The sequence below is a fragment of the Lithobates pipiens genome, unplaced genomic scaffold (assembly GCF_037356315.1).
Source record: "Lithobates pipiens isolate NorthernLeopardFrog02 unplaced genomic scaffold, aLitPip1_a1.2 Scaffold_10, whole genome shotgun sequence".
NCBI lineage: Eukaryota > Metazoa > Chordata > Amphibia > Anura > Ranidae > Lithobates > Lithobates pipiens.
The window spans coordinates 52,480,195-52,491,716 of NW_027507686.1; the positions used below are offsets into that span (position 1 = coordinate 52,480,195).

At 48.2% G+C, this 11,522-nt stretch overlaps 1 long non-coding RNA gene across 1 annotated transcript in view; it reads right to left on the bottom strand.

Moving 5' to 3' along the window:
- LOC143930473 (uncharacterized) overlaps nucleotides 1–10,775 on the bottom strand; it is a 39,318-nt gene extending 28,543 nt beyond the window's left edge. Inside the window, exons 1-2 of the long non-coding RNA XR_013262778.1 lie at nucleotides 10,502–10,775; nucleotides 6,687–6,735 (exon numbers count right to left, since the gene is read on the bottom strand). This is a non-coding gene — a long non-coding RNA (uncharacterized LOC143930473). The remainder of the gene's footprint in view (nucleotides 1–6,686; nucleotides 6,736–10,501) is intronic.
- Nucleotides 10,776–11,522: the final 747 nt, after the last annotated feature.

Below are 11,522 nucleotides of genomic sequence, written 5' to 3' on the forward strand. Positions count from 1 at the left end.
TACAATATGACTTGTATCGCAATAGTACACGCTGTATTTTTTTTTTTCTTTATTTGCTATTTTTTTCCCCCAAAAAAGTGGAGTTACCACTTAAAAGTGGACCAAATTATAGCTGGCCCTGTGCTTCACATCACTAAATAATCCTGATTCCAGCGATCAGAGAGATTCCATGTAGACCCAAAACAGAACTGTAATCTGTGCAACACAAAAGAGCATATTTCATACTCCTATCCTTACCTGGATTGCATCTTCAATAAACACAGCTTGCTTTAAATAAAGAAGATCACACACAACACCGGAGGGGGGAATAAATAAATAAAGATGCATTGAGGTGAAAAAAACACAAGAGTTTACAACTTTAAGATGTGTCCATTGTGCTGATTCTTCTTCTAGTAGAAATCCTCCATGCCACCCCAGCTCTGTAATCTTCTGGTGGGGAGGGGGATAATACAAATAAGGAGCTGTCATAATCGCTCTTTAAAAAGTGTTAATACTGTAGCTGCTGACTTTTGATATTAGGACACTCACCTGTCCTGGAGTCCAGCGATGTCGGCGCCGCAGGTGACGTTACCATCAGCTATGGGGTGCTGCTGCTGCCGCAATTGCCGGTAAGGGAACCCAACAGTGAAGCATGCGGCTTCACGGCCTGGTCTCTATTGTGCATGCGTGAAGCACGCTACACTCTCTTACTGACCCAGCGGTGGGGGAAGAAGGAGGGAGCCCTTGCCTTACCTTGAGCGGAAGTTCCACTTTTGAGTGGAACTTCAGTTTAAAGCATGTTATGCAGCACAGTGTTTGTGCTGTGTTATTTGGCCCCCCGCCCCCCATATCACCTGAAATACCTTGTTCTGGCCTCGACTTCGTGAAACAGATCACGGTTCATCATGGCTGCTGAGCCCTGACACCCTGGTCAGTTTACTTGCCTCTGTCATCCGAAGTTCTCCTCTCCTCTGTCCTCCTGCCTGTCTGCTCGTGACAGTGCCAGTCCTGCTGCTATAAAACGATCGCAGCCACTGTACCCATAAATTTCCTCCATGTCTTCTTCCTTCCTTTCTCAGGCATCCAATCACAGCACCTGACGTTGCGCCTGATGTTTCAACCAATCAGGTAACAGACCCGAGCACCTAATTGGCTAAGAGGCGGTTCAGTGTTAGCAAATCAAATTCCTTTGCTTTGCTAACACAACGCTAAATGAAAAGCGAACGCACAGAATGACGCCCGCTGTTCATCTTTTTTGGCATCTACTAGAGCCTATGGCTCTAATCAGGTGCTTGCAAAAAACACCCCGCCACTGTAATTCAGGATTACAATGCAATGCATTAATCTATCTATGGTCAAAGAGTGGTGCCAGGCGAGACGGGGCTGCACCCCTTATGGACGCAACGCCACTGTTCTGTGTACTCTTTGTTCTTTTGAAAAGTGTGCTGTAGATAGAACATGTCAAGCTGTAGCTGTGCTCCCTGGGGATATGCTGATCGCCCATCCGTGCTGCTGGAGGGAGCCCAGACAACCATAAATGAGGGACCTGCAAACTTGGTCATGGTGAGTCCACCCCATATCACACTATCTTCCACGAGGACAGGGACTCCCTTCTCTCCTGGGGACAGAGTCCCTCCTTCTCCCCTGAGGACAAGGGCCCGCTTGGCTACTCACCTGGGGACAGGGACCCCCTGATGATTAACATAATTAACCACCTTTTTCCCCTTATGCCCCCTGACTTGGCACCCTGCAACTTTTCCAAAACAGCCCCCCAGTCTAACCCTTGCTCTACCCAACATGCCCGAGATTGTTATTGTTCCATCTCTTCTGGTTGCTCAGCTTTTGCTGACTCTGGGTTGGTTTCTGGCCACGTTTACCTCTGGGGGTTACCATCTCTATCCTGGTCTGGAGCATAAGGTTGATCCCCAATACTCTCGCGCCTGTGGTAGTATTGGCACGCCACCTCATCCATTCAGATTCAGGCATTGGTAATCCAAAAAGACCCTGGGCTGCAGGCAGTTCCTAGTCTTGTTTAGTGTTTTTTTGTTTTTATTTTTGTTTTTTAAGCTGTTTCCAAATGCCCAAGTTTGACTGCTTTTGGATGTCTCAAATTTATCATATAAATTTATCATGATCAATTTATCAATATATATATATATATAATTTTTTTGTTTTTTAAGTGCCATAAAATTAATTTCTTGGGGTCCATTGGGGTACAGAGTTCCAGCCCTATGTTTTTGTTCATGCCCTTGGTATTGCTTTATCACAGGACTGGGGCATGTTGGGTAGAAGAAAGGATGGGGGTCCAATCTTCCTTGTAGGCAACAGTACGGTGTAATTCCTGTGATCCTCAAGGCTCACAAAAATAAGGTATATCTAAAGGCCACCCCTTTTTAATAGCGTGAAAGGTAAACTGCTGTTTTTTTGTTTTTTTTTTTTTATTTTATTTTTTGCCAATGCGTTTCTCATTGGGGAGATTTCCTTTCACTTCCTGTAGGCAAAACAGGAGGAAATCTCTACAAAGCAAGGGGAAAATCCTCTTATTAGTTGTCAATAGAAAAAGTATTCCCATTGGAAAATGTCACTATTCCTGTTCTGGTGACAGCTCGTGATTTAGAATTTTCCTCACTTTCAATCCCGGTGTAAATGGTTACCAAGACACAGTGTAAATCTGCCCACCAGGGACAGAGAGAACATTAGAAACCAGACCCGGGTTCCAAACACTCACCACTTTATCCAAAAGTTTTTTGGGTTTTTTTTTGGTTTATCTTGTCAGAGCATGCACATCTCTCAGAAAAAATAGCTATAGATCTGACAGAATTCCAGATTTCCCAGCTTCCTTCCTCTGCTGCACTAAAAATCCCAACCAGCTTGTATTGCAGAACTCCACCTAACCCCACCAGTCTATCCCTCTCTACATGTACTGTAAATTCATACATCCAGGCGAAAAAATTCTTGTATGACCCGTCTTGCATTATATTGTCCTCCTATGGATATAAAATGCACACAAACAGGGCCATCTTGTGGAGGGTCACCAAAAAAATATCCTTTTGCTTTGTTTTGCACGGGTTCACCTTGGTTGAAGCTTAAGAAAAATTCTTCCATGTCATTGGGGTTGCACATTTCTTCAGGTGCAGTGGGCCCGTCAGAGGAAGGAACAGCCCATGTTGTATCCACAACGTGCATAAAGGGAGTGGTTGCCGGTGCTCCTGGCACATGGTGAGCAATTGTCAATTTGCATAGATTTGTACAGAACCAGGTCTAAGGGGAGCCTCATCATCTTAAAATGATGGTCCAAATCAAAGCAATGTCATTGAATTTCATATCTGTCTGGATTTTCCTGTCCCCTGTTGTAGGTTAATGTGTTGTATGTTAAGTAAGCATTTAATTTCCATGTAAGTATTCAACTGCCTGTTGATATTATTATAATTTTTTTCACAAAGGTATTATTGGGTAAACAAGAACATACAATGGAAAAGTTCCAAGTACAGAACAAAGATTGCAAATTAGGTACAACATGTGGCATCATCGTTTCCCACAAGAAAGGAAGGAAGAATATACAGTGCAAAAAAAAGTGACTTACATGATGTAATGTAGCTTAGATCTGGAATTACGTACTTGATTAAACCTTAGTGCCCTATGTGGTATAGGAGTGTGTGTAGGGATGCATGGAGTGCGCTATAGGGTATAGGAGAGTGTATGGGACATGCATGGGGGGCACTATGGGGTATTGGAGAGTGTATGGGGGATGCATAGAGTGTGCTTTGGGGTGTAGGAGTGTGTATTGGGGAAGCATGGAGTGTGCTATGGAGAGTATATGGGAACACATGCAGTGTGCTATGGGGTACCAGCTATGAGTAAGCACTAGCCTTAGTGCGAAACGCATCATCTGTTAGCATCTTTCACTGTGATGTCATTTGCTATGTCCTAAATATAATTTGAATAAAGCATCGTTTTAGCATTGGAGTGCGGCCGTACAGAGTTCTGTCATTATCCACATTATCTGCATGCTGTGGCTCGCACCCGGATCCCTTCACCTGCAGCAATTATCTCTGAGTTCCCAGGACCTGCCTTTGAGCGGTGGTGTATATCTCTCTTGTGATTCTCTGGACTAAGGCTGGGTTCACACTGGAGCGGCTACGAGAACCGGATGTGATTCGCACTGCAGTGCAAATCACATCCGATCTCTGTGCAATGCGAGTTCAGCCATACAGATATTATGGCTGAAGTCGCAACGCACCCACCGCAAACTCGCACGGGACCCTTTTTTTGGTCCGCAGCAGAATCGGATCGCATGGGTGTTCACACCATGCGATCCGATTCTTGTCCGAGTTTGCAGATCGCACTGCGATATGCGAACTGATCTGGGGGTGTCATTAAGGTTTCACTGACACTCCCAGCTGTCCGCATAGGGCAGTGTGAACTGCCGGCGGGAGGCATGCGATGCGGGAACCCGCCGCGGATTCGCGGCGTTCCCGCATCACTTCAGTGTGAACCCAGCCTAAAAGAAATCTCTATTTGTGTGAAGAAAATTATAAAAAAATTCATTTGGGTACAGTGTTACATGAATGCGCAATTGTCGTTCACAGTGCGACAGCGCTGATAGCTGAAAATTGGCCTGAGCAAGAAGGGGGTGAAAGTCCTCGGTACTGAAGTGGTTAATGTATGGCCTGCTTTAGGTCTTAGAATTTATTTTATAAAAAAAGTTAGTGTATGGATGTTAAATATTTTAGTATTTTGTTCTGGAAACTCCTCGCAGTTTAATCTTTGGTGTACGTGTTGAAATGCTTGAAGTCATTTTATAATTATGTTATATAAAACATTTTGTATCTATGTAAGCTCTTTTAATAAAGTATTTTGACACAAATAGGTTTATTTTTTTCTTGGTTTTTATGGAAATTGATGTGACAATCCTACAAGCCCCAGGAGTCCTGAGGGTGAGCTCTTTGGAGTGGGAGGAAGTGCTGTGTACAGGTGTGTGAATGGTGACAGAATAGTGGAGAACTCCCCTGTCATTGCTGATTTCTCCAGTGTCCCTGTATGGAAACGTCACTGATTGTGCCTACATAACAGTGATACATTTGCTCACTGCAATGCTGTGGGCTAGTAAGCATTGGCAATGAGCGAGTTCTCATCCAGGGTTGCAATGTGCTAGTCCAGGTAAAACCCCCATTCCCCCTGTCTATGGAAGCTGTAAAGGAAAGATGCAGACTTATGCAAGCTGAGTGACTCAGTTGAGGCCACCCATGGGTGAGCCACTCAGCTTTCACCACCTGTGACCCACCCTTTACAGGCAGCATGTTTGAAGATAGTCTCTGCTAAATAGAAGAGGAGCCATAGAGGAACTTTAAAGGTAAGCAGAAGATCAATGGATTCTGTTGCTTGGACCTGCTTGCTGTGGCACAAGGTGACCCCTGCCGTTGCCCAATTTGGGTCAACTCCACGTCATGTGATAAAGGGTGCCTATCTCAGTCTGATATCTACTGCAGATAGGGGAGACAGTAGGGTTGCAATCTCTGGGGGTATAGTTAATCCTTGGTAGAAAGTTCAACTGAATAATTTGGTCTTTAGCAGAGATGATCAGTTTGGTTTATTGTGAGTACAAGAGGCTTCATTGTCATAATCAAACAGTGAAATGCCCCCACCTAACCCTCAGGAGACTTCACAAGGCACTCAGGAGGTCACTGTGGACCATCTGGCAATCTGAGACTCCATCTCCATCCTAAATTCTGGGCAGTCTGTGACTCCTGCTCCTCCTCCTCACCATCCATAAACATGCCGACTGTAAGCCATCGATAAGATAGAACGAGTCTAGAGACGGGTGAAAGGTTTGGGGGAGAAGACATATCGAGAGCGACTTCAGGAACTTAATATGTACAGTCTGGAGGAAAGAAGGGAAAGGGAAGACATGATTGAGGCCGGATTCTCATATGTGTGGCCGCAGGTTTCTACCTTTTCACCGATTTAGGTGCGGATTTTTGCCTGAATTTGCACCTGACCTGGACACAAACACGCACAGGACCCTTTTGCAATCCGCTCCCCGGCCAACCCGGACCTGTCTGAACCTGCTCCATTAAGAGCCGGTCTTACTCGCCTTTCATGCAAATTGGATGCGGAGAAACACTCACATATATGAAGCCAGCCTTAAACGGGGGGTGAACAAGGTTCAGAAGGGCAGTTTTTTCAATAAAAAAAAAAAATCAAGCAAATGGGGACATGACCGCAAACTAGCTGGAGGAAAGTTCAAAATGAATCTTAGAAACTAACATTTTACTGAACAGGTAGTTGATGCTTGGAATAATCTACCAGCAGATGTAGTGAGACAGTCAACAGTAAATGGCTTCAAACATGCTTGGGACAAACCTAGATCTATACTCAGGTAACATAACAAAACAAAACAAAAAATATGGACTGTTTCCATAATTTTTATTAGTTTTACAAAAGACAGTAATACAATTTAGTAAACATTTTCACATTACTGGGGCCTATCAAGAATGGTGAAGGCCTGCCTTCACTTTTTTTACGTAGCTAGGAATGAGCACCCATCCATTCCTATCATAAGGGGCACCTCACAACCCTGTAAAGTGGCCCACCATTTCCCGATACCAGACAGCTCGCAATCTATGTACTTGTGTAAGATGTAGTAGATCTTCTGTTTTTAATATCAAATAGTGCATGTGACCCATTCAGATAAGCATGCCAATTACCTTCAGAGGTGGTCTCATATGGCACAGCAATCCCACTTCCATGAGGGTCCTGAAAGAAATCCAAAAACATAAGAAAAGCAGTTAGTGCCACACCAATGTTTGTAGAGTCCAGAAAGAATTAGAGCATTATAGAGAATTACACCAAGCATACAGGACAAGAGAAGTGGCACTGTGCAGTGTACATACAGACAGAAAAAGAATGATGTGCGCTCAGGAGGCGACACTTATGGGCACTGAGGTGGCACCGATATGCAGCACTGATAATCAGTGCCCTGATTATCTGTACAGGTCTCTCCTGCGAGGAAATGCCGCTGATTGGTTCTCCTCACACACTGTCAATGTGAGGCAAGGGGAACCGATGAACGGAACTTCCATATTTACATGTGATTGGTTGTGATTAGACACAGCCAATCACATGTTTAAATAGCCAAGTCATTGGCTCGTTACAGTGATCGGGGTCCAGCCCAGACTTCTCCTTTCTCCTCCATCCTGCACAACTTTCTTTTGGGACTTGTAGTACCACCAAGTCGCTAAGTTTAACGTCTCCAGATGGGGACTACATCACCCACAAATCCCTATAGTTCCCAGCAGCCCTACGTGGCTCCCTGGGTGGGCTTTCCCTTCCCAGGATATTCTGCAGCCAATCCTTGCCCTCCTGCTGTCTGAGTGTTAGGTGGGACTGTCATCCAGAACCCGCAGAGTCCTTTTTCTCCTCTTCTCTAGCCCAGCAGCTCTGGCAGGGAGAAGTAGAGAGTCTGCAGGGTAAGCTGTGTGATGACCCATCATGCAGAGGGACAAAGCAGCACCACTGCTCAGGCTGCAAAAGCACTTATGTATTCAAATAACACTACATGGATTTAACCACTTCAAGACCAGGCTTTTTCTGACACTTGGTAAAGTCTGAATTTTTATTTTATTTTTTTTAAGTCTGAATTACTTGGAACCCCCAAAAACATTATATAGTTTAGCAGAGACCCTAGAGAATAAAATGGTGGTTGTTTAAATATTTTATGTCACACTATTTGCGCAGTGGTCTTTCAAATGCAATTGTTTGAAAATAAATACACTTCAATGAATTAAAAAAAAAAAACCTAAGCAGTAAAGTTAGCCCTATTTTGTATAATATGAAAAAGATGATGTTACACCGAGTAAATAGATACCCAACATGTCATGATTTGAAATTGCGCACACTCATGGAATGGCGACAAACTACAGTACTTAAACATCTCCATAGGTGACGCTTTAAAAATATTTTTGTGGTTACCCGTTTAGAGTCACAGAGAAGGTATTCTGCTAGAATTATTGCTCTTGCTCGAACAATCGTGGCAATACCTCACGTTTGTGGTTTGAACACGATTTACATTGGCGGGTGCGGGCGCGGAGGGATTGGGCACTTTAAAAAAAAAAAAAGTTTCTTATTTTTTTAAATCACTTTAATTGCTGTCACAAGAAATGTAAACATCCCTGTGACAGCAATTGTCCCGTCTCAGGTATTTTTTTGGGGGGATCTGACTAAATAATTGATAAAAACACCGGGGTCAATAGTCCAGGATTACCGCTTATCGCAAATAAAAAACCGCCCCACCCATTAGGGTGGGGTCCCTCAACAACAGAAACAAGATACTCAAAAATGTCAATGTCAATGAGGGACCACCCAAACAAGTAGTTGTAAAGTGAGGATCAACTGCGGCATTTTTGAGTATTTTTTTGGAGGGATCTGGGATCTATAAGACCCCAAATCCCTCCTTTGTACGTCAAAGTATTCAAGGCACAAATATCGGCAGCTTTTAACACTGACATTATTTTTAAAACCGGCTCTATTGGCTGCTGAATATACCGGGAGTGACATCACTTCTGGGTTACTATATCAGAGACACCATCAAAGCCAATTCTGGCTTTGTTCGGATTTCCGGAGAGTGGGCGGACGTACTGGCTTGTCACTTGGGCCTGGGCAGAGAGGCTGTAGGATGGTGGGGGTGGGGGACGTCCCTTCCCACTGCTTGTGATAACAATCGAGCGGCTGCTTAGCCGCATCGGTTAATATCACAGGAAAGCTGACCGTCGGCTCTAAAAAAGGTTTACCGAAGTGAGGCACACCCTGGTACAACCACTTGTGGCAGAATGACGTACAGGTATGCGATTTTGCCACAAGTGGGTAAAATGCAACTACTATAAGTACTTTCATTTGGCTTACTATCAGCCTTGTAGGTTGCTGGTCACAGACTGGAGCAATGAGTCTCATGTTTCCAAATGTAGGACAACATTCACCAGGAAGATTTCCATTTTATTCTATGAGGCCCAGTGCGGTCATCCCAGAGAAGTACAGGCACTTCCCTGCGGCAGGATAGTGTTTTCAGCCCAATAGAAATCAATGGGATTGGCTGAAAAACGCATGTAACTGCCTAACAGCCAGTCACCACCTTTCAAATGACCAAAACAATAAACCCCTTACTCCTGATCATGCATGAAAAACACGTTAATACAATTGGAGAAGCCGACAGTCACATGTGCACCCAGCTGTAGCATGTTGTAATTCAGGCAGAACTGGCCAATCAGTAGCTGTGTCTAATTGGTTACCATCTTTTCTGCAGCAATCATGTGACCAATGTCTCGGCAGCACTGGGATGAGCGATTTCCCAAAAAGGATGCAATTAGGCTAGGGAGGGAAAAAGAGAGGGGGTGTCTGGGGGGGGAGGGAAAAAGAGAAGGGGTGTCTGCGGGGGGAGGTGAGGAAGAGAAGGGGTGTCTGCGGGGGGAGGTGAGGAAGAGAAGGGGTGTCTGCGGGGGGAGGTGAGGAAGAGAGGGGGTGTCTGCGGGGGGAGGTGAGGAAGAGAGGGGGTGTCTGCGGGGGGAGGTGAGGAAGAGAGGGGGTGTCTGCGGGGGGAGGTGAGGAAGAGAGGGGGTGTCTGCGGGGGGAGGTGAGGAAGAGAGGGGGGTGTCTGCGGGGGGAGGTGAGGAAGAGAGGGGGGTGTCTGCGGGGGGAGGTGAGGAAGAGAGGGGGTGTCTGGGGGGGGAGGTGAGGAAGAGAGGGGGTGTCTGGGGGGGGAGGTGAGGAAGAGAGGGGGTGTCTGGGGGGGGGAGGTGAGGAAGAGAGGGGGTGTCTGGGGGGGGGAGGTGAGGAAGAGAGGGGGTGTCTGGGGGGGAGGTGAGGAAGAGAGGGGGTGTCTGGGGGGGGAGGTGAGGAAGAGAGGGGGTGTCTGGGGGGGGAGGTGAGGAAGAGAGGGGGTGTCTGGGGGGAGGTGAGGAAGAGAGGGGGTGTCTGGGGAGGTGAGGAAGAGAGGGGGTGTCTGGGGGGAGGAAGAGAGGGGGTGTCTGGGGGGAGGAAGAGAGGGGGTGTCTGGGGGGGTGAGGAATAGAGTGGGTGTGGGGAAGGAAAAAAGGGGGTGTCTGGGGGGGGGGGGGGGGAGTTGAGGAAGAGAGGGGGTGTCTGGGTGAAGGTGAGGAAGAGAGGGGGTGTGAGGAAGAGAGGGGGTGTCTGAGCAAGAGGGGGTGTCTGGGGAGGGGGAGGTAAGGAAGAGAGGGGGTGCCTGGGGGGAGGTGAGGAAGAGAGGGGGTGTCTGGGAGGGGGGTGAGGAAGAATGGGGGGGAGGGAGGTGAGGAAGAGAGGGGGTGTCTGGGGGGTGAGGAAGAGAGGGGGTGTCTGGGAGGGAGGTGGGGAAGAGAGGGGGTGTGGGGGGGGAGGTGAGGAAGAGAGGGGGTGAGGAAAAGAGGGGGTGTCCAAAGAATAGAGGGGAGTTGCTGGAGGAGTAGAAAGGGTAGGTGTGAGGTAGGTTGTCTTCCCCCCATCCTCCTCTTTTGTATCTGCAGACAGTCACCGTGTGAATGTGAAACGTCCTCTTCCTCCTCCAGTCATGTGATAAGGGGATAGAGGCTGGAGGGAGGAGTAACCCGACTCCTCTCCTGTCTGTACATCGGGGCTGTGAGTGTGAGACAGCCAGCTTGTGCTCTGTGCGGGGGGGGGAAAGTGGTGGGGGGGACGCGCGCTTCCTGATTGGCGGAGGGGGCGGCGGGTGACGTCATCGCGAGTATAAGACAGCCTAGCGGCGCCATTTTGACCATTGTCGGCTGCGTCACAGAGAGGGGCGTATCTTCTCACCGCTCTTTTGACTGATCAGACACAGCGCCTTCCAGTGGAATATCCGCAAACTACACCCCCAGCTTTTTTGGAGTTATAGTAAGTGTCATTAGCTCTGATGTCACCTTAGCAGGGAGGCGGGTCCAGTGTGGGGATGGGGGAGGGGTCTGTCTCTCCCTCCCGATCTGCCCCTAAAGGTTGTGTGTGACCCCCGCTGGCTGTCTATGATCCGTCGGTGTTTTCTCTCCTCCTTCCCCAACTTCCCCGAAGAGAAATCCCAGGCAGTGGCCCCCGGCACCCTCCGTGACAGGAGCCCCCCCCCCCGACACCCTCCGTGACAGGAGCCCCCCCCCCCCCCCCCCCCGGCACCCTCCGTGACAGGTGCCCCCCCCGACACCCTCCGTGACAGGTGCCCCCCCCCCACACCCTCCGTGACAGGTGCCCCCCCCACATCCTCCGTGACAGGTGCCCCCCCCACATCCTCCGTGACAGGTGCCCCCCCACATCCTCCGTGACAGGTGCCCCCCCGACACCCTCCGTGACAGGGGCCCCCCCGACACCCTCCGTGACAGGAGCCCCCCCCCCGGCACCCTCCGTGACAGGTGCCCCCCCGACACCCTCCGTGACAGGTGCCCCCCCGACACCCTCCGTGACAGGGGGCCCCCCGACACCCTCCGTGACAGGGGGCCCCCCGACACCCTCCGTGACAGGGGCCCCCTGATTTCCTCCATGACAGGGGCCCCCCGATTTCCTCCATGACA